Genomic DNA, 26,025 nt, shown 5'->3' with positions numbered 1-26,025 from the left:
TGAGAAGATGTGGTGTTTGGTTTTTTGTTCTTGTGATAGTTTACTGAGAATGATGATTTCCAATTTCATCCATGTCCCTACAAAGGACATGAACTCATCATTTTTTATGGCTGCATAGTATTCCATGGTGTATATGTGCCACATTTTCTTAATCCAGTCTATCATTGTTGGACATTTGGGTTGGTTCCAAGTCTTTGCTATTGTGAATAGTGCCACAATAAACATACGTGTGCATGTGTCTTTATAGCAGCATGATTTATAGTCCTTTGGGTATATACCCAGTAATGGGATGGCTGGGTCAAATGGTATTTCTAGTTCTAGATCCCTGAGGAACCGCCACACTGACTTCCACAATGGTTGAACTAGTTTACAGTCCCACCAACAGTGTAAAAGTGTTCCTATTTCTCCACATCCTCTCCAGCACCTGTTGTTTCCTGACTTTTTAATGATTGCCATTCTAACTGGTGTGAGATGGTATCTCATTGTGGTTTTGATTTTCATTTCTCTGATGGCCAGTGATGATGGGCATTTTTTCATGTGTCTTTTGGCTGCATAAATGTCTTCCTTTGAGAAGTGTCTGTTCATGTCCTTCACCCACTTTTTGATGGGGTTGTTTGTTTTTTTCTTGTAAATGTGTTTGAGTTCATTGTAGATTCTGGATATTAGCCCTTTGTCAGATGAGTAGGTTGTGAAAATTTTCTCCCATTTTGTAGGTTGCCTGTTCACTCTGATGGTAGTTTCTTTTGCTGTGCAGAAGCTCTTTAGTTTAATTAGATCCCATTTGTCAATTTTGTCTTTTGTTGCCATTGCTTTTGGTGTTTTAGACATGAAGTCTTTGCCCATGCCTATGTCCTGAATGGTAATGCCTAGGTTTTCTTCTAGGGTTTTTATGGTTTTAGGTCTAACGTTTAAGTCTTTAATCCATCTTGAATTGATTTTTGTATAAGGTGTAAGGAAGGGATCCAGTTTCAGCTTTCTACATATGGCTAGCCAGTTTTCCCAGCACCATTTATTAAATAGGGAATCCTTTCCCCATTGCTTGTTTTTCTCAGGTTTGTCAAAGATCAGATAGTTGTAGATATGTGGCATTATTTCTGAGGGCTCTGTTCTGTTCCATTGATCTATATCTGTGTTTTGGTACCAGTACCATGCTGTTTTGGTTACTATAGCCTTGTAGTATAGTTTGAAGTCAGGTAGTGTGATGCCTCCAGCTTTGTTCTTTTGGCTTAGGATTGACTTGGCAATGCGAGCTCTTTTTTGGTTCCATATGAACTTTAAAGTAGTTTTTTCCAATTCTGTGAAGAAAGTCATTGGTAGCTTGATGGGGATGGCATTGAATCTATAAATTACCTTGGGCAGTATGGTCATTTTCACGATATTGATTCTTCCTACCCATGAGCATGGAATGTTCTTCCATTTGTTTGTATCCTCTTTTATTTCATTGAGCAGTGGTTTGTAGTTATCCTTGAAGAGGTCCTTCATGTCCCTTGTAAATTGGATTCCTAGGTATTTTATTCTCTTTGAAGCAATTGTGAATGGGAATTCACTCATGATTTGGCTCTCTGTTTGTCTGTTATTGGTGTATAAGAATGCTTGTGATTTTTGTACATTGATTTTGTATCCTGAGACTTTGCTGAAGTTGCTTATCAGCTTAAGGAGATTTTGGGCTGACACAACTGGGTTTTCTAGATATACAGTCATGTCATCTGCAAACAGGGACAATTTGACTTCCTCTTTTCCTAATTGAATACCCTTTATTTCCTTCTCCTGCCTAATTGCCCTGGCCAGAACTTCCAACACCATGTTGAATAGGAGTGGTGAGAGAGGGCATCCCTGTCTTGTGCCAGTTTTCAAAGGGAATGCTTCCAGTTTTTGCCCATTCAGTATGATATTGGCTGTGGGTTTGTCATAGACAGCTCTTATTATTTTGAGATACGTCCCATCAGTACCTAATTTATTGAGAGTTTTTAGCATGAAGGGTTGTTGAATTTTGTCAAAGGCCTTTTCTACATCTATTGAGATAATCATGTGTTTTTTGTCTTTGGTTCTGTTTATATGCTGGATTACATTTATTGATTTGAGTATATTGAACCAGCCTTGCATCCCAGGGATGAAGCCCACTTGATCATGGTGGATAAGCTTTTTGATGTGCTGCTGGATTCGGTTCGCCAGTATTTTATTGAGGATTTTTGCATCAATGTTCATCAAGGATATTGGTCTAAAATTCTCTTTTTTGGTTGTGTCTCTGCCTGGCTTTGGTATCAGGATGACGCATGCTGGCCTCATAAAATGAGTCAGGGAGGATTCCCTCTTTTTCTATTGATTGGAATAGTTTCAGAAGGAATGGTACCAGTTCCTCCTTGTACCTCTGGTAGAATTTGGCTGTGAATCCATCTGGTCCTGGACTCTTTTTGGTTGGTAAGCCATTGATTATTGCCACAATTTCAGAGCCTGTTATTGGGCTATTCAGAGATTCAACTTCTTCCTGGTTTAGTCTTGGGAGAGTGTATGTGTCGAGGAATTTATCCATTTCTTCTAGATTTTCTAGTTTATTTGCATAGAGTTGTTTGTAGTATTCTCTGATGACTGTTTGTATTTCTGTGGGATCGGTGGTGATATCCCCTTTATCATTTTTTATTGCGTCTATTTGATTCTTCTCTCTTTTTTCTTTATTAGTCTTGCTAGCAGTCTATCAATTTTGTTGATCCTTTCAAAAAACCAGCTCCTGCATTCATTAATGTTTTGAAGGGTTTTTTGTGTGTCTATTTCCTTCAGTTCTGCTCTGATTTTAGTTATTTCTTGCCTTCTGCTAGCTTTTGAATGTGTTTGCTCTTGCTTTTCTAGTTCTTTTAATTGTGATGTTAGGGTGTCAATTTTGGATCTTTCCTGCTTTCTCTTGTGGGCATTTAGTGCTATAAATTTCCCTCTACACACTGCTTTGAATGTGTCCCAGAGATTCTGGTATGTTGTGTCTTTGTTCTCATTGGTTTCAAAGAACATCTTTATTTCTGCCTTCATTTCATTATGTACCCAGTAGTCATTCAGGAGCAGGTTGTTCAGTTTCCATGTAGTTGAGTGGTTTTGAGTGAGTTTCTTAATCCTGAGTTCTAGTTTGATTGCACTGTGGTCTGAGAGACAGTTTGTTATAATTTCTGTTCTTTTACATTTGCTGAGGAGAGCTTTACTTCCAACTATGTGGTCAATTTTGGAATAGTGTGGTGTGGTGCTGAAAAAAATGTATATTCTGTTGATTTGGGGTGGAGAGTTCTGTAGATGTCTATTAGGTCCGCTTGGTGCAGAGCTGAGTTCAATTCCTGGGTATCCTTGTTAACTTTCTGTCTCATTGATCTGTCTAATGTTGACAGTGGGGTGTTAAAGTCTCCCACTATTATTGTGTGGGAGTCTAAGTCTCTTTGTAGGTCACTCAGGACTTGCTTTATGAATCTGGGTGCTCCTGTCTTGGGTGCATATATATTTAGGATAGTTAGCTCTTCTTGCTGAATTGATCCCTTTACCATTATATAATGGCATTCTTTGTCTCTTTTGATCTTTGTTGGTTTAAAGTCTGTTTTATCAGAGACTAGGATTGCAACCCTTGCCTTTTTTTGTTTTCCATTTGCTTGGTAGATCTTCCTCCATCCTTTTATTTTGAGCCTATGTGGGTCTCTGCACGTGAGATGGGTTTCCTGAATACAGCACACTGATGGGTCTTGACTCTTTATCCAATTTGCCAGTCTGTGTCTTTTAATTGGAGCATTTAGTCCATTTACATTTAAAGTTAATATTGTTATGTGTGAATTTGATCCCGTCATTATGATGTTAGCTGGTTATTTTGCTCGTTAGTTGATGCAGTTTCTTCCTAGTCTCAATGGTCTTTATATTTTGGCATGATTTTGCAGCGGCCAGTACCGGTTGTTCTTTTCCATGTTTAGTGCTTCCTTCAGGAGCTCTTTTTGGGCAGGCTTTGTGGTGACAAAATCTCTCAGCATTTGCTTGTCTGTAAAGTATTTTATTTCTCCTTCACTTATGAAGCTTAGTTTGGCTGGATATGAAATTCTGGGTTGAAAATTCTTTTCTTTAAGAATGTTGAATATTGGCCCCCACTCTCTTCTGGCTTGTAGAGTTTCTGCCAAGAGATCCACTGTTAGTCTGATGGGCTTCCCTTTGTGGGTAACCCGACCTTTCTCTCTGGCTGCCCTTAACATTTTTTCCTTCATTTCCACTTTGGTGAATCTGACAATTATGTGTCTTGGAGTTGCTCTTCTTGAGGAGTATCTTTGTGGCGTTCTCTGTATTTCCTGAATCTGATTGTTGGCCTGCCTTGCTAGATTGGGGAAGTTCTCCTGGATAATATCCTGCAGAGTGTTTTCCAACTTGGTTCCATTCTCCCCGTCACTTTCACATACACCAATCAGATGTAGATTTGGTCTTTTCACATAGTCCCATATTTCTTGAAGGCTTTGTTCATTTCTTTTTATTCTTTTTTCTCTAAACTTCCCTTCTCGCTTCATTTCATCCATTTCATCTTCCATCACTGATACCCTTTCTTCCAGTTGATCACATTGGCTCCTGAGGCTTCTGCATTCTTCACGTAGTTCTCGAGCCTTGGCTTTCAGCTCCATCAGCTCCTTTAAGCACTTCTCTGTATTGATTATTCTAGTTATACATTCATCTACATTTTTTACGAAGTTTTCAACTTCTTTGCCTTTGGTTTGAATTTCCTCTTGTAGCTCGGAGTAGTTTGATCATCTGAAGCCGCCTTCTCTCAACTCGTCAAAGTCATTCTCCATCCAGCTTTGTTGCATTGCTGGTGAGGAACTGCGTTCCTTTGGAGGAGGAGAGGCACTCTGCTTTTTAGAGTTTCCAGTTTTTCTGCTCTGTTTTTTCCCCATCTTTGTGGTTTTATCTACTTTTGGTCTTTGATGATGGTGATGTACAGATGGGTTTTTGGTGTGGATGTCCTTTCTGTTTGTTAGTTTTCCTTCTAACAGACAGGAGCCTCAGCTGCAGGTCTGTTGGAGTTTGCTAGAGGTCCACTCCAGACCCTGTTTGCCTGGGTATCAGCAGCGGTGGCTGCAGAACGGCGGATTTTCGTGAACCGCGAATGCTGCTGTCTGATCGTTCCTCTGGACGTTTTGTCTCAGAGGAGTACCCGGCCGTGTGAGGTGTCAGTCTGCCCCTACTGGGGGGTGCCTCCCAGTTAGGCTGCTCGGGGGTCAGGGGTCAGGGACCCACTTGAGGAGGCAGTCTGCCCGTTCTCAGATCTCCAGCACGCTGGGAGAACCACTGCTCTCTTCAAAGCTGTCAGACAGGGACATTTAAGTCTGCAGAGGTTACTGCTGTCTTTTTGTTTGTCTGTGCCCTGCCCCCAGAGGTGGAGCCTACAGAGGCAGGCAGGCCTCCTTGAGCTGTGGTGGGCTCCACCCAGTTCAAGCTTCCTGGCTGCTTTGTTTACCTAAGCAAGCCTGGGCAATGGCGCACCCGTCCCCCAGCCTTGCTGCCGCCTTGCAGTTTGATCTCAGACTGCTGTGCTAGCAATCAGCGAGACTCCGTGGGCGTAGAACCCTCTGAGCCATGTGCGGGATATAATCTCCTGATCCGTGGTTTTTTAAGCCCATCAGAAAAGCGCAGTATTAGGGTAGGAGTGACTCAATTTTCCAGGTGCCATCTGTCACCCCTTTCTTTGACTAGGAAAGGGAACTCCCTGAACCTTTGCACTTCCCAAGTGAGTCAGTGCCTCACCCTGCTTTGGCTCGTGCATGGTGCATTGCACCCACTGTCCTGTGCCCACTGTCTGGCACTCCCTAGTGAGATGAACCCAGTACCTCAGATGGAAATGCAGAAATCACCCGTCTTCTGCATCGCTCACACTGGGAGCTGTAGACTGGAGCTGTTCCTATTCAGCCTTCTTGGCTGCCCCCTCTTTTTTTTTAATTCAATATTTTCTGACCATTGTGAATGGAAGTGGCTTTCAAAGATGGGGCTATGTATCTTTTGGTCTATTCTAGTCCATTTCCTCACAATCTATCATTATAAGGCTAAATACCATGGGGCACAGAGATGGTTAAGAAAGAAAACTGAAGGAGAGAGGGTGGGGTTTGGAACAGAATTAGTGTTTGTTGACCAGGTATCAGTTGATATTATCTCATATATTGTTTGCAAGAAGCCTGTGTCTATTTCCTATTTATAGATGATTAAACAGAGGTGAGAGAAGTTAATAAACATGTCCAGGTTGAGAAAACTAGGAAGTGGCAGAGTTGACATTTGTATCTCTTTTTGTAGGGCTCCAAACCCCACCCCCCTTTTTTTTTCCCCATTACACCATGAGGCCTCTGGACAAGATGAAGTATCTGACCTTTCAGCTTCTGGTACTGAAGACAGCATTGCAGGTAGGCATCCTCTTTGATGAGATATGAGATGTCAAACCAACATATTATGATTACACACTATATAACTTCCAAGACGTTTGTATATATCAATTGTGATCTGGCTACAGGACATAATATTTGACTGCCAAAGATTAAAGTATATTTCGTCTTCATCTTTTTTTTTTTTTTTTTTTTTTTGAGATGGAGTTTTGTTCTTGTTGCTTAGGCTGGAGTGCAACGGTGCCATCTGGGCTCCCTGCAACCTCTGCTTCCTGGGTTCAAGTGATTCTCCTGTCTCAGCCTCCTGAGTACCTGGGATTACAGGCGACTGCCACTATGCCTGGGTAATTTCTGGTATTTTTAGTAGAGATGGGGTTTTACCATGTTTGCCAGGCTGGTCTTGAACTCCTGACCTCAGGTGATCCACCCACCTTGGCTTCCCAAAGTGCTGGGATTACAGGTGTGAGCCACTGAGCCCAGCCTAGTTAAAGTATATTTCTATTACTTATTACTTAAACATATAATGCTTAGAAAAGGAAAGGCTGATTAAAGCACACAGTTACATGTAAATTTTCCAGATATGTTATTTTCTATTTAAAGCAACCATTTAACATTTTATTTGCGGTTCCAGAATTTTGTCTCACGAATATTTCTGAGCCTCACAGAGGCTTTAGATGTGTTATGAAAACTTTACTGAAGTGAACACAGTGGTGTATTACTAAAGGATGGGTGAAATATAAACCTTTTTTTTTAAGCTACATTTCTTATCAATAGACTGAACTCACCTTCTTTGAAGCCCCATTCCTGAAACTATAGATCAGACCCTCAGTGTTGTTCTGGAACGTGCTAACATAGTCCTCTACACAGTCCCATCCTTCCCATGCATGCTACTAAGCTAAGACCTGTGACTGCCTCACCTCCCTTCAACCCTAGTCTGCAAAGACACTGCCTTTGAACTTCTTAGTGATGGCAGTCTGTCCCCTCGTCACCAGTGCATTCCTGACGATCTTGGTGAAAGCTATCTATGTTCTCTGGGCTTCCCATGGAACATGCTTATCTGGTGGACCTTCTAGACTCATGTCATTTATCCATTTTAGCAAGTATATTCCCTTAGCTCCTATATTTCTTCCTCTATCACCTGCTAGGGAAATGCAGGCATTTCTACATTGCTGAAAGCTGACCATTGTTTTTTTCCAGGCTTCTAAGAGCCACAGTAGCAATGAGTTTGTCTCATTCCCTCCATACCTTGCTAGAACATTAAACTGTGTTAAATAAAATACTTCTAATTCAATGAAATCTTGCTAATCCAGCTTTACGTTTTTGTCTCCTTGATCAAGCATCCTCAAATTCAAATCACAGGAGAACTTCCCTGACTCCTGCCAGTTCTTAGGGATGTAGTCTTTTAGGCATATAATTGCTTTCTGCTCCTATCAGACTCAGCATATCCCTAGCCTGGTTATGATGAAATTTTTCCCTATTTAGCAGTCCAGAAGGCAGAAGAGAAGATGTGGCAGCTCCTGAGTGGGGCACTGTATTAGTTTCCCATGGTTGCTGTAATAAATTACCATAGGCCACTTTGGGAGGCCGAGGCAGGTGGATCACGAGGTCAAGAGATTGAGACCATCCTGGCCAACATGTTGAAACCCTGTCTCTACTAAAAATACAAAAATTAGCTGGGCGTGGTGGCGCATGCCTTTAGTCCCAGCTACACAGGAGGCTGAGGCAGGAGAATTGCTTGAACCTGGGAGGCAGAGGTTGCAGTGAGCCGAGATCACGCCACTGCACTCCAGCTTGTCAACAGAGTGAGACTCTGTCTCAAAAAAAAAATTAAAAAAAATAAATAAATTATCACAGGCTTCGTGACATACAATAATGCAAATATTTTGTCTTTTAGTTCTGAAAGTCAGAAGTTCTAAAATCAAGATGCTAGCCGGAGAGAAGTTGTTTCTTTGAATTTTCTAACTCCTGGAAGCCACTTGCCTTTTTTGACTTATGGCTCCTTCCTCCACCTTCAAGTCCTGCAACATAGCATCTCCATTCTCTCTCTCCCTCTCTGACTTCTGCTTTCATTGTTGTGCCTTCCTCTCTGACACTGACCCTACTGCCTTCCTCTTACAAGAACTTTTTTTATAGTTAAATACTTTTTGATGCATTATATTTGTACATATTTATGGGGTACATGTGAAATTTTGTTATATGCATAGAATGGGTAATGATCAATTCAGGGTATTCAGGGTATTCATCACCTAAGGATTTAGCATTTTCATGTGTTGGGTACATTTCAAGTCCTCTTCTGGCTATTTTGAAAAGTATAATACAGTGTTGTTAATTATAGCCACGCTGCTTTTCTATCAAAGATTGAATGTATTTCTTCTATCTAACTGTGTTTGTGCCCATTAACCAACTCTCTTCATTCCCTCTTCTACACATACACCCTTTCTGGTCTCTGTTATCTATTATTCCACTCTCTACCTCTATATGATCATTTTTTTTTTTTTAGCTCTCACATAGGAATTAGAATATGGAATACTTGTCTTCTGTGCCTGGCTTATTTCACTTAGCATATTAACCTCAAGTTCCACCCGTCTTGCTGAAAATGATATTATTTCATCCTTTTTTATTGTTAAATAGTATTTGATTGTGTATATATACCACAGATTTTTTGTTTTTTTGTTTTTACCCATTCATCCATTGATGGACAGTTACGTTGATTCCATATCTTTGCTATTGTGAATAGTGCTGTAACAAATATGGCACTGTGGTAATCACTTTGATATATTGATTTCTTTTCCTTTGGATAAATACCTAACAGTGAGACTTCTGGGTTATATGGCAATTCTATTTTAATTTTTTTGAGAATCTTCATACTGTTTTCCATAGTGGCTGTATTAACTTACATTTCCACTAACAGTATAAGAGCTCCCTTTTCCCTTTTCTCTGTAATCTCATCAGTATCTGTTATGTTTCGTCTTTTGGTAATAGCCATTCTAACTGGGGTAAGTTATCTCACTGTGGTTTTGGTTTGCATTTCTCTGATAATTAATGATGTTGAACATTTTTTCATATACATGTTGGCTATTTGTATGTCTTCTTTTGAGAAAGGTCTATTCATGTCCTTTGCTCATTTTTAAATGGGATTTTTTTAAAACTGTTGAGTTGTTTGAGTTCCTTGTATACTCTGGATATTACTTCCCTGTCGAATGAGTAGTTTACAAATATTTTCTCCCATCCAAGAGGTTGCCTCTTCACTCTGTTGACTATTTTCTTTGCTGTATAGAAGCTGTTTAGTTTAATGTAGTTCCATTTGCCTATTTTTGTTTTAGTTGCCTATGCTTTTGTGGTCTCAGCAATTAATCCTCTGCCTAGATCAATATCCTTTTAATAGTTTTATAATTTCAGGTCTTATGTTTAAGTCTTTAGTCCATCTTGAGTTGATTTTTGTATATGTTGAGAGATAGGGGTCCAGTTTCATTCTTCTGTATATGATTATCCAGTTTTCCTAGAATCACTTATTGAAGAGGGTGTCCTTTTCCAGTGTCTGTTCTCTTTGGCTTTATCAAAAGATCAGTTGATTATAAATGTGTGGATTTATTTCTGGGTTCTGTTGCACTGGTTTAAGTATCTATTTTTATAACAATACCATGCTTTTTTGGTTACTATAGTTTTGTAATATATTTTGAAGTCACGCAGTGTAAGGCCTCCAGCTTTGTTCTTTTTATGCAGGATTGTTTTGGCTGTTCTGGCTCTTTTTTGATTGCATATGAATTTTAGGATTTTCTTTCTATTTCTGTTAAGAATGACGCTAGTATTTTGATAGGAATTTCATTCAATGTGTAGATTGTTTTGGAAAGTATGGTCATCTTAACAATATCAATTATGCCAACCCATGAGCATGGAATGTCTTTTCATTTGTTTGCGTCGTCTTCAATTTTTTTCATCAGTGTTTAGAATGCTTTGAGCCCACCCAAATAATCCAGGATAATCTTCATACCTCAGTATTCTAATTAATTACTTGTGCAAGGTCCTTTCTGCCATGTAATGTAACATATTCAGAGATTATAGAAATTAGGACCTGACATCTTTGTGTGTGTGTGGCAGGGTGGTGGGGGGCGTGGGGCTATTATTTCATTTACCACTGGCATGTGTTGTTTTATGGGAGAGGGGCATCTGCAGTGGGAAATGCTAGTCCTTATTAGAGGAATGGTGGGCTACCTCATGCCAGCGACTATCCATGCCCCTCCTTCCAACTAGGATGCTGTCTTCTTCCTCTGCTGGGTGGTGGGTTAGCCAGTTCTAATCCTCAATGCATTGCCTGTTTCTGAGGATCACTCCTGGCACCACTTTTGTTATTCCAGGTCTTCTGGGAAGTAGATGCCAAGACTGGATTAAACATGTGGGGAAACAGCTGGAAACATCTGGGAAAATGCCATATGAAGGAAAATGGGGAGGGGACTGAGATAGACTTGGAGAGCCTTCACAGTGTGAAGCAAGTGTGACCCTGAGAAGCAAGTGTGACCCTGAATGGATATCCCCCTCCTTCTGAGGGAAGTTCAGTAGTGCCCCTGGGGGGTCCTAAATCAAAGCTGGCCATCAGAGGAGAGCCTTTGTGTCCTAAGAATGGGTTAGCCTTGATACAATCAGTCATTGGCCAGGAGCAGCCTATGGGAGGTATACCCTTGGCACAAACCTGATGCTGGATTCCAGAGCTTGTTCTATTATCCTCCTGTCTTGGAAGATCTGTGAGGAACATTCTCATGCTGCCACAGACATCATTTTGGCTTTCAAACATTAGGGTATGTACTTTCAGTCGGGTGCAGTGGCTCACATCTGTAATTCCAGCACTTGGGGAAGCCGAGGCAGGTGGATCACTTGGGGTCAGGAGTTCGAGGTCAGCCTGGCCAACATGGTAAAACCCCATCTCTACTAAAAATACAAAAAATTAGCCGGGTGTGGTGGCAGGCGCCTATAGCCCCAGCTATTTGGGAGGCTGAGGCAGGAGAATGGTGTGAACCTGGGGGGTGGAGCTTGCAGTGAGCCGAGATCATGCCACTGCACTTCAGCCTGGGTGACAGAGCGAGACTCCGTCTCAAAAAAAGAAAAAAACTTAATAAATAAAAATGCAAAAATTAGTTGGGTGCATTAGTGTGTGCCTGTAATCCCAGCTACTCAGGAAGCTGAGGTATGAGAATCTCATGAGCCTGGGAGGTGTCACCCTTGCCAAGATGGCTCCACTGCACTCCAGTTTGGGCAACAGAGCGAGACTCTGTCTCAACAACAACAACAACAACAACAACAACAACAACAACAAACATTAGGAGATATACTTTAAACAATAAACATGTAACTATAAAATTACCACACGAGCCTCAAGAATGTAGTTTAAATACTGTAAAAAAAAGTGTTGTAAACATCCTTGAAAGTTAAAAGAAAGAGCACAAGCATTTAAAACAAGAAAAACATCATGGGTGTCTGTGATGGACCTTGAAGGATGATTGAGATTCTGATGGGTTAATATTGGTTGAGGGGAGAAGGTATCCTTCATGGAGCAAATGATTGAACGTAATTTTAGAAGGAGGATGGTATGCATTGTGTCTGGGAACCATGAATGGTACAATGACCTGAAGCATCAGGTGTCTGCAGGGAAACAATGATTGATTTGGTGATTAGCTGGGGTCACATAGTGGAGGGCAAGGACTGACAGAATGATTAGGAATTAGTCAAGAAATAGGGAAGGAAAAAATGTTCTAGGAGAAGACACAGCAAGTGCAAGAAGAGGTAGATTTGAATAAAGATGATGAGTTCTAAGGGAGAAGAGTGAAGATAGCCATATTAATCAATACTAAAGGTAGGATCATTATTAGATCTTTGGGATCTAATAATAATTAATGAATTAATTAGATCTTTTGGATCTAATAATAAGATTTGTTTGGGAATTGTGAGAATCATTATGTTAAAATAATTTTAACATGGTAGCTGATTGTATTAGGGAGTAGTGGCCAGATGAGAGTGGAAAGAAAGACTCCAAGCCAAAAGTTGGAGAGTGAGGGATGAAAAATGTTGTGGAATTCTGTAGATTATAATAAAGATGAAAAAAAGAGGCAGACATAAGTAAGTGGCATGAATTACTAAAGAGTTGTTGGGATAATGAAGTACCCTGTTTTTGTTTTCCCAGAATATGAGCATCTATCATGGACCAACCAATAACTGCAATAAAAGTGTGATAAATGCTGTATCCCCTGGCAGATGATGAGTATCTTCAAGATGGTGAGTATCTTCATCTCTGTATCACCAGGACCTGCCTAAAAAAACAGATCCATAATATAGTCTGTAAGAAACTATTACATAAATGAGTGAGAAATGGATATCAGGAAAGGAAAAAACCAATTATCAATCGGGTATGTGCTGAGAGATGAGCACTTTTGCCTACACCATTTTACTAATTTTCCAACAATTCAGTGCGTTAGATCTCATCCCCATTTAAGAAATGAAGATATTGAGGTTTTGAGGGCTTAAATAATGACTCGAGTTCCCATGATTAGTAAATGGCAAAAACACAGAGCAGGATGCTGGGTTGGGCAGCGGATGACAGCAGCAATGTTCTCCATTGAAGAAGGCTTTGATATGGTTTTGAAGAAACCTGGTTTTGGTTAACACTAGGAAATTGAAGGAGTTTGTGAGAAGAAAGGTGCAATTTAGTGGTGAGACAATGAACATCCAGATGATGCAGTGAAAATGAGACTTTTCATTGACACTGAGTAGGAGCGAGTAGGGTTAGAATGGTCCAGTAATTGAACATTGATGAGAGGTTGGAAAGATACAGTTTCAAGAAAGGATTTGAAAACCCAGGATTTAGGAAGCGTTTATTTGATATCACTTGCAGTTCGCTGAGGAACTGCGGCACAGAATAGAAAACAGTGGATCAAGTAATATCATGTATTGTTATCTATTGCTATGTAATAAATCATCCCTGAAGTTAGTGGATTACAAGAAGAATATGTATTTTCACACAGTTTGTGTAGATCAGGAATCTGGGAATGGCTTGACTGGATCCTCCAGTCCAGGGATTCTCACAAGGCTGCAATCAAGGTATCAGCCAAGGCTGCGGTCATCTCAAGGCGTAACTGGGGCAAGATCTGCTTTCAAGCTTACTCACAATGCTGTTTGCAGAATTCAGTTCCTGCTGGGCTGTTGGACTAAGAGCTACAGTTTCTTAGTACTTAGCCTCTCCAGAGGGCAGCTCACAATAGAGTAGCTGACTTTATCAAAATGAGAAAGTGAGAAAGAGCAACAGAGTGCCAGCAGGATAGAAGTCACAGCCTTTTATAACCTACTTTCAGAAGTAATAGCCCATCACTTTTGTTACTTACAAGGAAGTCATTAGGTCTAGGCCACCCATGGTGAGGGGTTACACAAGAACATACCTACCAGAAGGCAAGGATCACTGGGGGCTATTTTAGAAGTAGTCTACTCCAAAGTGGTTCACCAGAAATGAGTTGCTCTTTCTCAACAAAGAATTAGAGGTAAAGTTGTTGAGAGAGAGTTTAACATGACATAAAAGATGAATTGGTTATGAATCATGGCATTCAGATCTGTAAGGAAGTAGAGTGATTTATCAGCCTCAGATTGACCTTTTTGATTCACTTTCTTCAATGGGCTTTCTGGAAAGAAGTTACCTGCCACCTTACCTGACCCTCTCTCAATTGAAGTGTTGGTTAAGGTAGAATGGCCTCACCAATCTTTCAGTGTCTCATCCTTATTTGAACATTTGATTGTACAGTAGATTTGCAGTCTTATAGTGTGTCAATGACAGCACCACTTTTCCCAAATCTTATCCAGTGATTCAGTAATAAAGGCATTTCTTGTGATTCTGGAGCCTCAGCTAAGCTTTGAAACACACGTTCTGTGGCAGGGCAAGTTTTTTCATGGTCTTCAGTGGCCAAAGAACAACAGTGATTGTGATAAGTTCCTAGATGGAATGATAGTCTGTTGCAGGTATTCAATAAAGAAGAATCCAAACATATTAGTTTTTAAATTTTTGTTTAAATTTAATTAATGAGTTAATAAATTAATTAGTTTTCCAGATGGCATCTCACTCTATTGCCCAGTCTGGAGTGCAGTGGTGCAGTCATAGCTCACTGTAGCCTCAAACTGCTGGGCTCAAGCATTTCTCCCACCTCAGCCTCCCAAGAAGCTGGGAGTACAGGGTTCACCACCCTGCCTGGTTAATTTTTTAAAATTTCTTTTTAGAGATGGGGTCTCACTTTGTTGGCCATGCTGGTATTGAACTCCTGGCTTCAAGCAGTTCTCCCTCCTCAGACTCCCAAAGTACTAGGATCACAGATGTGAGCCACCACACACAGCATCTAGCCTATTAGTGGGGAGAGGGAACACCTTTTTTTTTCAATCCTCTGGAAACCAGAAACTTGTTACTGTGGATTTTAAAGGAATTTCAAAGGTCTTCTACATTTTTGTGGGAGACAAACTCAACCAAAACGCTTTCTCCTCATGAGGGTACTAAGACAACTCAAGGGTAAAATAATAGTTTTTTTTTGGTCCTGGCGCAGTGGCTCACGCCTGTAATCCCAGCACTTCGGGAGGCCGAGGTGGGCGGATCACGAGGTCAGGAAGTCGAGACCATCCTGGCTAACACGGTGAAACCCCATCTCTACTAAAAAAAAAAAGTACAAAAAATTAGCCGGGCGCGGTGGCGGGCGCCTGTAGTCCCAACTACTCGGGAGGCTGAGGCAGGAGAATGGCGTTAACCCGGGAGGCGGAGCTTGCAATGAGCCGAGATTGTGCCACTGCACTCCAGCCTGGGCGACAGAGCGAGACTCCATCTCAGAAAGAAACAAACAAACAAACAAAAATAATAGTTTTTTTTTAATAGTGCTGGACAAGTGTTATCCACATGTAAAAGAATATAGTTAGATCCCTATCTTATATACAAAAATTAACCAAAAATAGATCAAAATCTAAATGTAAGAGCTAAAACTATACAACTCTTAGTAGAAAACAGAAGAGTACGTCTTTGTGACAGTGGATTAGGCTGTAGTTTATTAGACATAACCAAAAGCAACAAAAGGAAGAATAGATAAATTTGACTTCATCAAAATTAAACACTTCTGTGTTACAAAGGATACCATCAGTGAAAAGACAACCCCACAGATGGGGAGAAGAGATTTGCAAGTCATGTATATGATAAGGGATTTGTATCCAAAGCATACAAAGAACGCTTACAACTCAGGAAAAAAATAAAAATGAAAAGGCACAGAACCCAATTTGAATTCAGGCAAAGGATTAGAACAGACATTTCTCTAAAGATGACATACAAATGGTCAATACACACATACAAGGATTCTCGACATCTATTAGTCATCAGAGAAATGAAAATGAGAACCACAATGAGTTAACACTTCACACCTGCTAGGATGGGAATAATAAAAATGACAGATAATAAGAAGCGTCAGTGAGTTAATGGAGAAATTGGAGGCTCAGACTTTGACGGTGGGAATGTAAAATGGCGCAGCTGCTTTGACAAACAGTTTGGGATTTTGTCAAAAAGTTAAACATGGGCTGGGCGCCATGGCTCACACCTGTGATCCCAGCACTTTGGGAGGGCAAGGCGGGCAGATCACTTGAGGTTAGCAGCCTGACCAGCATGGTAAAACCCCATCTCTACTAAAAATACAACAAATTAGCTGGGAATGGTTGTGCATGCCTGTAATCCCAGCTACTCGGGAGGCTGAGGCATGAGAATTGTTTGACTCCAGGAGGCAGAGGTTGAAGTGAGCCATGATCGCGCCACTGTACTCCAGCCTGGGTGATGGAGTAACACTCTGTCTCAAAAAAAAAAAAAAAAAAAAAAAAAAAAAAAAAAATTAAATTAAATTAAAAAAAAAGGTTAAAAACAGATTTGCTGTATCATCCTGTAGTTCCACTCCTAAGTATATACCTAAGAGAACTGAAAATACATGTCCACACAAAATCTTGTACATAAATATTCATAGCAGCGTTGCTAATTTAAAAAACAATCCAAATATCTATCAACTGATGAGTGGATAAATAAAATATTTGTTCTTTTTTTTTTTTTTTTTTTTAAGACGGAGTCTCGCTCTGTCCCCAGGCTGGAGTGCAGTGGTGTGATCTTGGCTCACCTCAACCTCCGCCTCCCTGGTTCAAGCGATTCTCCTGCCTCAGCCTCCTGAGTAGCTGGAACTACAGGTGCACGCCACCATGCCCAGCTAATTTTTGTATTTTTAGTAGAGACGGGGTTTCACCATGTTGGCCAGGATGGTCTCAATCTCTTGACCCCGTGATCTGCCTGCCTCAGCCTCCCAAAGTGCTGGGATTACAGGTGTGAGCCACCGTGCCCGGCAAACAAAATATTTATAATACATACAAACGTTGGAATATTATTTGGCCATAATAAAGAATTAGGTACGGACACATCCTCCAACATGCATGGGCCTTAGAGACATGATGCTAAGGGACAGGAACCAGATGTAAAACACCACACATTGTATAACTGCATCTATGTAAAATATTCGGAATAGACGAATTCACACATATAAAGTAAGCCGGCAGTGGCTGGGGCTGAAGGGAAGGGGGAAAGGAGAATGAATGTTAATGACTATGGGGTTTCTTTCTAGGGTGACGAAAACATTCTGCAAATAGATAGTGGTGATCAATGCACAACTTTGTGAATATACTAAAAAAATCACTGAATTGTACACATTAAAAAGGTAAATTTTATGGCATGTAAATTATATTTTCATGAGAGTATTATTTTAAAATAACCCTCCTTTCATCTCAGCTCTTCTGAGTTTTGAAATATAATTAGACAAATGATAGTGTGGATTATGGTGCTGGAGCCTCTGAGCCAGTGGTAACCAGTTTAAACTTTTAGTCGTTAACACTCCATTATGCGTTTCTTGTTTTTCATTTTTGTTTTTGTTTTTACTTGAGACAGAGTCTTGCTCTGTCACTCAGGCTGGAGTGCAATGGCATAATCACAGCTCACAGCAGCCTCAACCTCTTGGGCTGAAGCCATCCTCCTGTCTCAGCCCCCGAAGTAGCTGAGACCACAGGCATATGACACCATACCTCGCTAATTTTTACATTTTTTGTAGAGATGAGGTCTTACCATGTCGCCCAGGCTGGTGTCAAACTCCTGAGCTAAAGCAATCCTTTCTCCTCGACCTCCCAGAATGCTGGTGTTACAAGCGTTAGCCACCATGCCCAGACCCATTACGTGTTTTTTATTTATGATATCCTGTTGAATGTATCTAACTCCATCACAAAACCCCATCCCATCAACCTAACTGGGTATCATTCAATGAATTGTACACTTCCATTCAGTATGAATATAAAGGCCAGAAAAATCCATTTTTTGTTATTTCAGTCCTTTCAGTTTTCATTAATATTTTGTTTCTAAAGATGAATAATCTAATGAATGTAATTAGATGAGATGCTAACACATGTCACATAAAATCTAAGACAGAGTTCAAGTTCTAACTTCCCATCCCCTGAATTCTCAATTCTGTTTTTAACACTGGAAATAATTGTTTCTTGGCACTGGATCAGATGTATTTAATATATTTTAAAGCACAAGATGTACAATGACAAAAATTAAAAATGCCCCCAAAGAGGAAATTACAGCACATGATAGCTTATTATTATTATTTTTTTAATTTGGCAGTTTTCTGCTAAGTTCAAAGCAGCTGGGGAGAGTAGCAAGTAACAAAGTGAGACAGATTTATGAAGCCCACACTTGGCAATATTTTTGTGTAAAATTAGTCAAAATCATTATACTTGTAGATGAAGAAATGAATTCCAACAAGTTTGCATTTTTTTAAAGAAAAATCATATTTTGTCTAAGTGAACTGGAAGAACTGAGCAATTTATTGGATTAGGTTGATCACCAGCATTGTAACTCACAATAAAATTTGAGGATGTCTGCCAAGCATTGGCTCTCAGAAGAGCAGGATAATAATACACTGATTTTCAATAAGTAGAATTAAGCCCATATTACAGCCTATCTTCCTATCCAAAGAACTGAGGGGAAATAAGCCATTAGAAGAATTTTCCACTGAAACTTCTTTGTTTTGCTCTAATGTATTACTAAAATTTTCTGATAACAAAGAATGAGACAGATATAAATATGCACCATTTTAATAAAAACCCAACTACAATACATCAATTTAAAAATATAATTGAAATGGCTGATTTCAGAGCTGGGGCAGGATGGGCACAAGATGAGCCTGAAATATATTGTTATGCCATAAAATAAAAAAGCACTACATCCATCTACCTATCATGACCTGTCACCAGGAAAAAAATTCAGCTCGAAGGGGCTACCACTGGGAAAATCTAGGTTGATTTGAGCATCAAATAATGGAGTACAATAATAAAGTATAAATCACTGGGAAAAAAGAAACTCATGGGTTTATACCAAAAATAAATAGATAAATAAGTGGGAGAGGAGGGCTCTTGCTAATAGCAGAATATTGAGGGCCAGTTGGTAAGTGTCGGGGGAGCACTGGAGTTGAAAACTTATCATTTTCCAACCATTGTGGTATGGATTGGATCCGATAAGAATAATCAATGGATTCTTAATCTTAGAAGAAATTTTGTTGGGAAACAGAACATTTGTATGGTTTCAAAGTGTCTCTCTACAGACTGCTTATCTATTGTAAGGAAGTATGATGGTTAATAGAGTGTCAATTTGATTGGATTGAAGGATGCAAAGTATTGATCCTGGGTGTGTCTGTGAGGGTGTTGCCAAAGGGGATTAACATTTGAGTCAGTTGGCTGGGAAAGGCAGATCCACCCTTAATCTGGGTGGGCACCATCTAATCAGCTGCCATTGCAGCTAGAATATAAAGCAGACAGAAAAACGTGGAAAGACTAGACTGGCCTAGCTTCCCAGACTGCATCTTTCTCCCATGCTGGACCCTTCCTGCCCTCAAACATCAGACTCCAAGTTCTTCAGTTTTGGGACTCGGACTGGCTCTCTTTTCTCCTCAGCTTGCAGATGGCCTACGGTGAGACCTTGTGATCATGTGAGTTAATACTTAATAAACTCAGATATACATATATATGTATCCTATTAGTTCTGTCCCTCTAGAGAACCCTGACTAATACAGGAAGACAAAAAAATACAGTAATTATGCAGTGGAGAATCAGATCACACCTTAACTGCACCTTGACCAGTGGTCCCAGTGACCATCACCCATGAACAGGTGGCCTTGTGTCCCTCCAGGTGTGACACTCCTGGAGGGACACCACATTACCTATGCAGTATTCCATCTGAGAACACATAACTTCAATAAAATCCAAAGGAGAAACATTCTATGAAACAAAAATAGGAATGTATTTTTCCAAAGCATCAATGTCATGAAAGACTGTGGAAATGTTTCAGATTATAAGAGGTCAAAAATAAAAGATAAGTGTTGATAAGGTTATAAAGAAAAGGGAACCCTGGTATACTGTTAGTGGAAATGTAAATTAATACAACCATTATAGAAAACAATTGGGGGTTTCTCAAAAAATTAAAATAGAAATACCACATCATCAGATGAGTAGATTGCAAAAATTTTCTCCCATTCTGTAGGTTGCCTGTTCACTCTGATAGTAGTTTCTTTTGCTGTGCAGACGCTCTTTAGTTTAATTAGATCCCATTTGTCAATTTTGGCTTTTGTTGCTATTGCTTTTGGTGTTTTAGACATGAAGTCCTTGCCCATGCCTATGTCCTGAATGGTATTGCCTAGGTTTTCTTCTAGGGTTTTTATGGTTTTAAGTCTAACATTTAAGTCTTTAATCCACCTTGAATTAATTTTTGTATAAGATGTAAGGAAGGGATCCAGTTTTAGCTTTCTACATATGGCTAGCCAGTTTTCCCAGCATCATTTATTAAATAGGGAATCCTTTCCCCATTTCTTATTTTTGTCAGGTTTGTCAAAGATCAGATGGTTGTAGATGTGTGGTATTATTTCTGAGGGCTCTGTTCGTTCCATTGGTCTATATCTGTGTTTTGGTACCAGTACCATGCTGTTTTGGTTACTATAGCCTTGTAGTATAGTTTGAAGTCAGGTAGCATGATGCCTCCTGCTTTGTTCTTTTGGCTTAGGATTGTCTTGGCAATGTGGGCCCTTTTTTGGTTCCATATGAACTTTAAAGTAGTTTTTTCTAATTCTGTGAAGAAAGTCATTGGTAGCTTGATGGGGATGGCATTGAATCTATAAGTTACCTTGGGCAGTATGGCCATTTTCACAATATTGATTCTTCCTATCCATGAGCATGGAATGTTCTTCCATTTGTTTGTGTTCTCTTTTATTTCATTGAGCAGTGGTTTGTAGTTCTCCTTGAAGAGGTCCTTCACATCCCTTGTAAGTTGGATTCCTAGGTATTTTATTCTCTTTGAAGCAATTGTGAATGGGAGTTCACTCATGATTTGGCTCTCTGTTTGTCTGTTATTTGTGTATAGGAATGCTTGTGATTTTTGCACATTGATTTTGTATCCTGAGACTTTGCTGAAGTTGTTTATAAGCTTAAGAAGATTTTGCGCTACAATCTACTCATCTGACAAAGGGCTAATATCCAGAATCTACAATGAACTCAAACAAATTTACAAGAAAAAAAGAAACAACCCCATCAAAAAGTGGGCAAAAGATATGAACAGACACTTCTCAAAAGAAGACATTTATGCAGCCAATAGACACATGAAAAAATGCTCATCATCATTGGCCATCAGAGAAATGCAAATCAAAACCACAATGAGATACCATCTCACACCAGTTAGAATGGCGATCATTAAAAAGTCAGGAAACAACAGGTGCTGGAGAGGATGTGGAGAAATAGGAACACTTTTACACTGTTGGTGGGACTGTAAACTAGTTCAACCATTGTGGAAGTCAGTGTGGCAATTCCTCAAGGATCTAGAACTAGAAATACCATTTGACCTAGCCATCCCATTACTGGGTATATACCCAAAGGATTATAAATCATGCTGCTATAAGGACACATGCACACGTATGTTTATTGTGGCACTATTCACAATAGCAAAGACTTGGAACCAACCCAAATGTCCATCAATGATAGACTGGATTAAGAAAATGTGGCACATATACACCATGGAATACTATGCAGCCATAAAAAATGATGTGTTCATGTCCTTTGTAGGGACATGGATGAAGCTGGAAATCATCATTCTCAGCAAACTATCGCAAGGACAAAGAAACCAAACACCGCATGTTCTTACTCATAGGTGGGAATTGAACAATGAGAACACTTGGACACAGGAAGGGGAACATCACACACCGGGGCCTGTTGTGGGGTGGGGGGAGGGGGGAGGGGTAGCATTAGGAGATATGCCTAATGTAAATGACGAGTTAATGGGTGCAGCACACCAACAATGCACGTGTATACATATGTAACAAAGCTGCACGTTGTGCGCATGCACCCTATAACTTAAAGTATAATTAAAAAAAAAAAAGAAATACCACATCATTCAACAACCCCACTTCTGGGTATATAAACAAAGGGAGTGAAATCAGTATGTTGAAGAGCAGTCTGCACTGCCATGTTCATTGCAACACTATTCATAATAGCCAAGATATGGAATCAACCTAAGTGTTCATCCATGGATGAATGAAGGAAATGTGGCATCTATACACAATGGATTACTATTCAGCTTTAAAAAAGAGGGAAAGTCTGTCATTTGCAACAACATGGATGAACCTGGAGGTTGCTATGTTAAGTAAAATAAACCAGGCACAGAAAGACAGATATCATAGGATCTCACTCATCTGTGGAATGCAGAAATGTAAGCTTCATAAAATCAGAGAGCAGAATGCTGATTACCAGGGGTTGGGGGAGAATGGAATTGGGGAAAAGGATATAATATTTCAGTCAAACAGGAGAAATCAGTTCAAGAGATCTATTTTACAGCATGGTGATGATATTTAATAAAAAATTAAAGGAGGCCAAAGAGACATGACAAGTAAATACAATACCTGATCTTAGACTAAATTTTGTACTGGAGTGGTGGGTGGGGCAATGTGATATATGGCCCTGTTAGATCAAATGAGAAAATTGGAATACAAAGTGTAGAGAAAAACATTTGCCGATATTAAATTCACCGAAGTTGACAACTTTTCTTGGTTGTATAACAGAATATTCCTATTGTTAAGAAATACGCACTGATATACTAATAGGTCGAACGCCATGATCTATTTACTTTACCATCAAGTGGTTCAGAAAAGAAATTAGATGTAGCCAGATAGCTACATACATTGACAAATAGTCTTAATGATAGAACAAATGGGGTAAAATGCTAAAATAGGTGAATCTGAATAAATGGTATGTGGGGATTTTCATATTATTTTTATTTCCACAATTTATCTGTAAATTTCAAGTTATTTCCAAATAAAAAGTTAAAAATATATCATTGATTTGGGTAATTTGTGTTTCTGTTGGCAAAAGGTTGCTTGCTTCTAAAGAACTCAGCAAATGAATCCCTGGACTTGGGAAATCCACCAGTACTTTTCAAATTATGATGACTTTGCAAATTAAAATTTGGAAGCAAGTTTGGGATTATGTTGAGAAGGAAAGGCAAAAGGCTAATTTTATTTCTGTTTAAGAGTTACTTGGTTGAAAGAAAAACAAACTCGCGTTGGCCAAAAGGAAATTTATTATAAGTAAAGCAGGGAAATTTCATGAAAGCCAACTGTGGGAAGTACTACTGGTGTCATGGGAACTACAAAGATATCAGATGCTTCTCTATCTCTGTCTCTTTCTTTCCTTCCCTCTCCTATTTAGCCAGTTCTGGTCAGAACTATAGGACAACCGGGTCGAAAAATTTGGCAACTTCTTCAGCAAAAGTGACAAAAACATTTCCAAATAAGAGCACATGAGCTGTGCAGACACCTCATGTATTTTATTTTATGCTGAAATTAGAGAACAACTGACCTAATATTTGACTAATAACTTCATGAATTTTAATCTATAATTAATAATTTATCTTAAGGCCAACATAAGATTAAAAATATTAATGTGAGCAATGATATTCTTAGATTCTCCTTTTATAAATATCACATGGGCACAGAATGGAGAATGGATTTTAGAGAAATGAGGGTGAAGTGGGATATCATTTAGATGATGTTATCATGGTCCAAGCAAAACATGGTGGCTTGGATGGGTATAAGAATAGCTGTGGAGATGGACAGAATAGGGTAGATAAGGAATATCTTTAAGAAGTACAACTGAAAAGTCTTTGTGTTGGGTTGAATGTGAATGTTTGAGGAAGAGGTTTTCAAGGATGTCTCCCAGGTTTCCAGTAGGAGTGAATGGTAGAGACATTATGGAGATTGAAAACATTAGGGGAGGAGTAATTTTGGGGAGAAAAAGTCATGAATTCAATATAGGCCTTCTTTTAGTTTGAGAAACTAGTAAGATACAAATGGAGTTCTCAGGTTGCTAGATATATGGGTTCAGGGCTTGGAGCCCCAAAGAAAGAGCTAGTATAGAGAAAGAATCTTGAGAAAGGTGGATAAGTGTGTGGCATTTGAAGCCATGGAAATTTATGCAACAACTTCATAAGAAGGGAAAGAGCCAAACCTTGAAGAACTCCAACATATAAGGAATAGATGGGAAAGAAAGCTCTCCAATAAGAGACTGAAAAAAAAAAAAAAAGGTCTTACATGTAGGTGGGAAATTAGTAGGGTCTAATTTTGTCAAATCCACTGGAGAAGGCGAAAAATAAGCTAGTAGTCAACTGTGTCTCATAGTAGTGGAACCAGTAAAATGGGGCAGGTATCGTGCTCACCCTCTTTTTGCAAATGAAACAACGGTTGAGGCTCAGAGAGCTTAAATGACCCACTCGAGATCATGGAGCTACTAGGTAATGAGGCTGGGATTTGGACTCATGTGTCTCTGACTTTAAAGCCTATGCTTTTAAGCATTGCCTCATTCATTTCATCAACAAAGATTGATTTCATACTTACTACGCATAACGAAGCCTGAAGATAATGTAACAAATAGGGCCTATATGATTTAGAGCCTGTACTCACTGAATGCAATTTGTTGCCAATTGAAAGTTGTGATTCCTGGGAATGGGTAAAAAAGGCTATGTGAGTTTTCTATTGCTGCACACCGAATTGCTGCAAACTCACCACATGAAACAACTTCCAATTATCATCTCCCAGTTATATAAATGAAAAGGGTGGATGAGAGGGTCTGACTGGGTTCTATGCTTAGAGTTTCACAAGACTGAATTCAAGCCTGGCCTGGACTCTTCCCTGGAGACCTAGGGAAGAATCTATTTCCAGGTCCATTCAGGGTGTTGGCAGAATCCAGTCCCTCGCTGCTGTAGGACAGAGAACCCCATTTCCTTACTTGCTTTCAGCTGTGGGCCTTTCTCAGCTTCTAGAGGCCCCTTGCAAGCTCTTTGCCATGGACTTTCTCCCAGACCCTCTCATCAGTTAAGCTTAACTTTTCAAGGCTGGTAGCAGGATCTCTCAAATAGAACCCTCCTGAAATTTATAATCGTTTGACTTCTCTTTTGCTATTAGCCATCGAAATCTCCCTACTTTTAAAGGGCTAGTGTGATTAATTCAGGCTCAACTGCATAATCTCTCTCTTGCCTTATAACCGTTCATCATATTCACATGTTCCACCCACATTCAAATGGCTGGGGATTGGATTATACAAGGGTTAGGGTCACTGAGGGTCAATCTTAGAATTCTACCACCGAGGCATAAAGCCCTTATTGCTTCCTTCTTCCCAAGCTCTCTGTTCTCCCATTTAAAAATTTCGTAGTTTGAGAGAGAAGAATGCATATAGGTGATTAGTCCATTGATTTGACAGTAATACAATCAGCACTCTAAAAAAAAATTGCCTAGTATCTTTTCTCTGGGAACCAGCTTTCAAAGTGGAAAAAGCTAAGATGATTCTACAGCAGTGGGAATGTGCTTCATTTCCCCAAGATACCACAGCTGGGAAGCTCAGCTGCCTTTCTGGGAAGAGAGACTGCTCTGTTCTGCATGGAAGGCCACCCATGAGGGAGCACATCCATGTGAGAATCTGAGGAAACAGTGCAACGCCATCAACATGGCATCAAATTCTACCACAGCTGCTTTGTTGCCTCTCCCAGAAAGATCAAGACAGACCACTGTCCAGAGAGAGGGAGAGGTGATTAAGGGGATAATAATGCTCTGGGTATGAGCAACACCAGGGACTTACTGCCCAAACTCTCAGTGAGTTTTCAGCTTACAGCTTTTTGAGTTGTACCAAGATGTCCTTTCTTTGGAAAAAGCAGAGAGAGAGAGAGAGAGACAGAGACGGAGACAGAGACATGAACAATGCATTTAAGAAGGCTACCAGCCTCTGAGAATCTGGGGCCTGGACTCTTGGCTTTCAGCTGAAAAGCCTTCAAGAGGCCAGGGAAGCGTTAGTGAAAATGAATGGAAAGCCTCTGACAAGCATGCTATGTGCTGCGGAAATTGCAAACAGACTTGGCATGCTTGCTCAGGAGCCCAGCAGAATCTGAACATCACTTGGGATTATAAGTCATGGGACAGCAGGCACTTGTTTCACTGGAATGGGCTTTCACATTAAAAAAAAAAAGAAAAAAAGATCACCATCTGTCTTTTTTTTGGGG

At 39.9% G+C, this 26,025-nt stretch overlaps 1 long non-coding RNA gene across 1 annotated transcript in view; it reads left to right on the top strand.

Moving 5' to 3' along the window:
- LOC109026811 (uncharacterized) overlaps positions 1–26,025 on the top strand; it is a 313,107-nt gene that overhangs the window by 18,542 nt on the left and 268,540 nt on the right. The window contains exon 3 of the long non-coding RNA XR_010133646.1: positions 12,541–12,632. This is a non-coding gene — a long non-coding RNA (uncharacterized lncRNA). The remainder of the gene's footprint in view (positions 1–12,540; positions 12,633–26,025) is intronic.

The sequence above is a fragment of the Gorilla gorilla genome, chromosome 4, assembly GCF_029281585.2.
Source record: "Gorilla gorilla gorilla isolate KB3781 chromosome 4, NHGRI_mGorGor1-v2.1_pri, whole genome shotgun sequence".
Lineage (NCBI taxonomy): Eukaryota > Metazoa > Chordata > Mammalia > Primates > Hominidae > Gorilla > Gorilla gorilla.
This window is presented reverse-complemented; position numbering and strand designations above follow the sequence as displayed.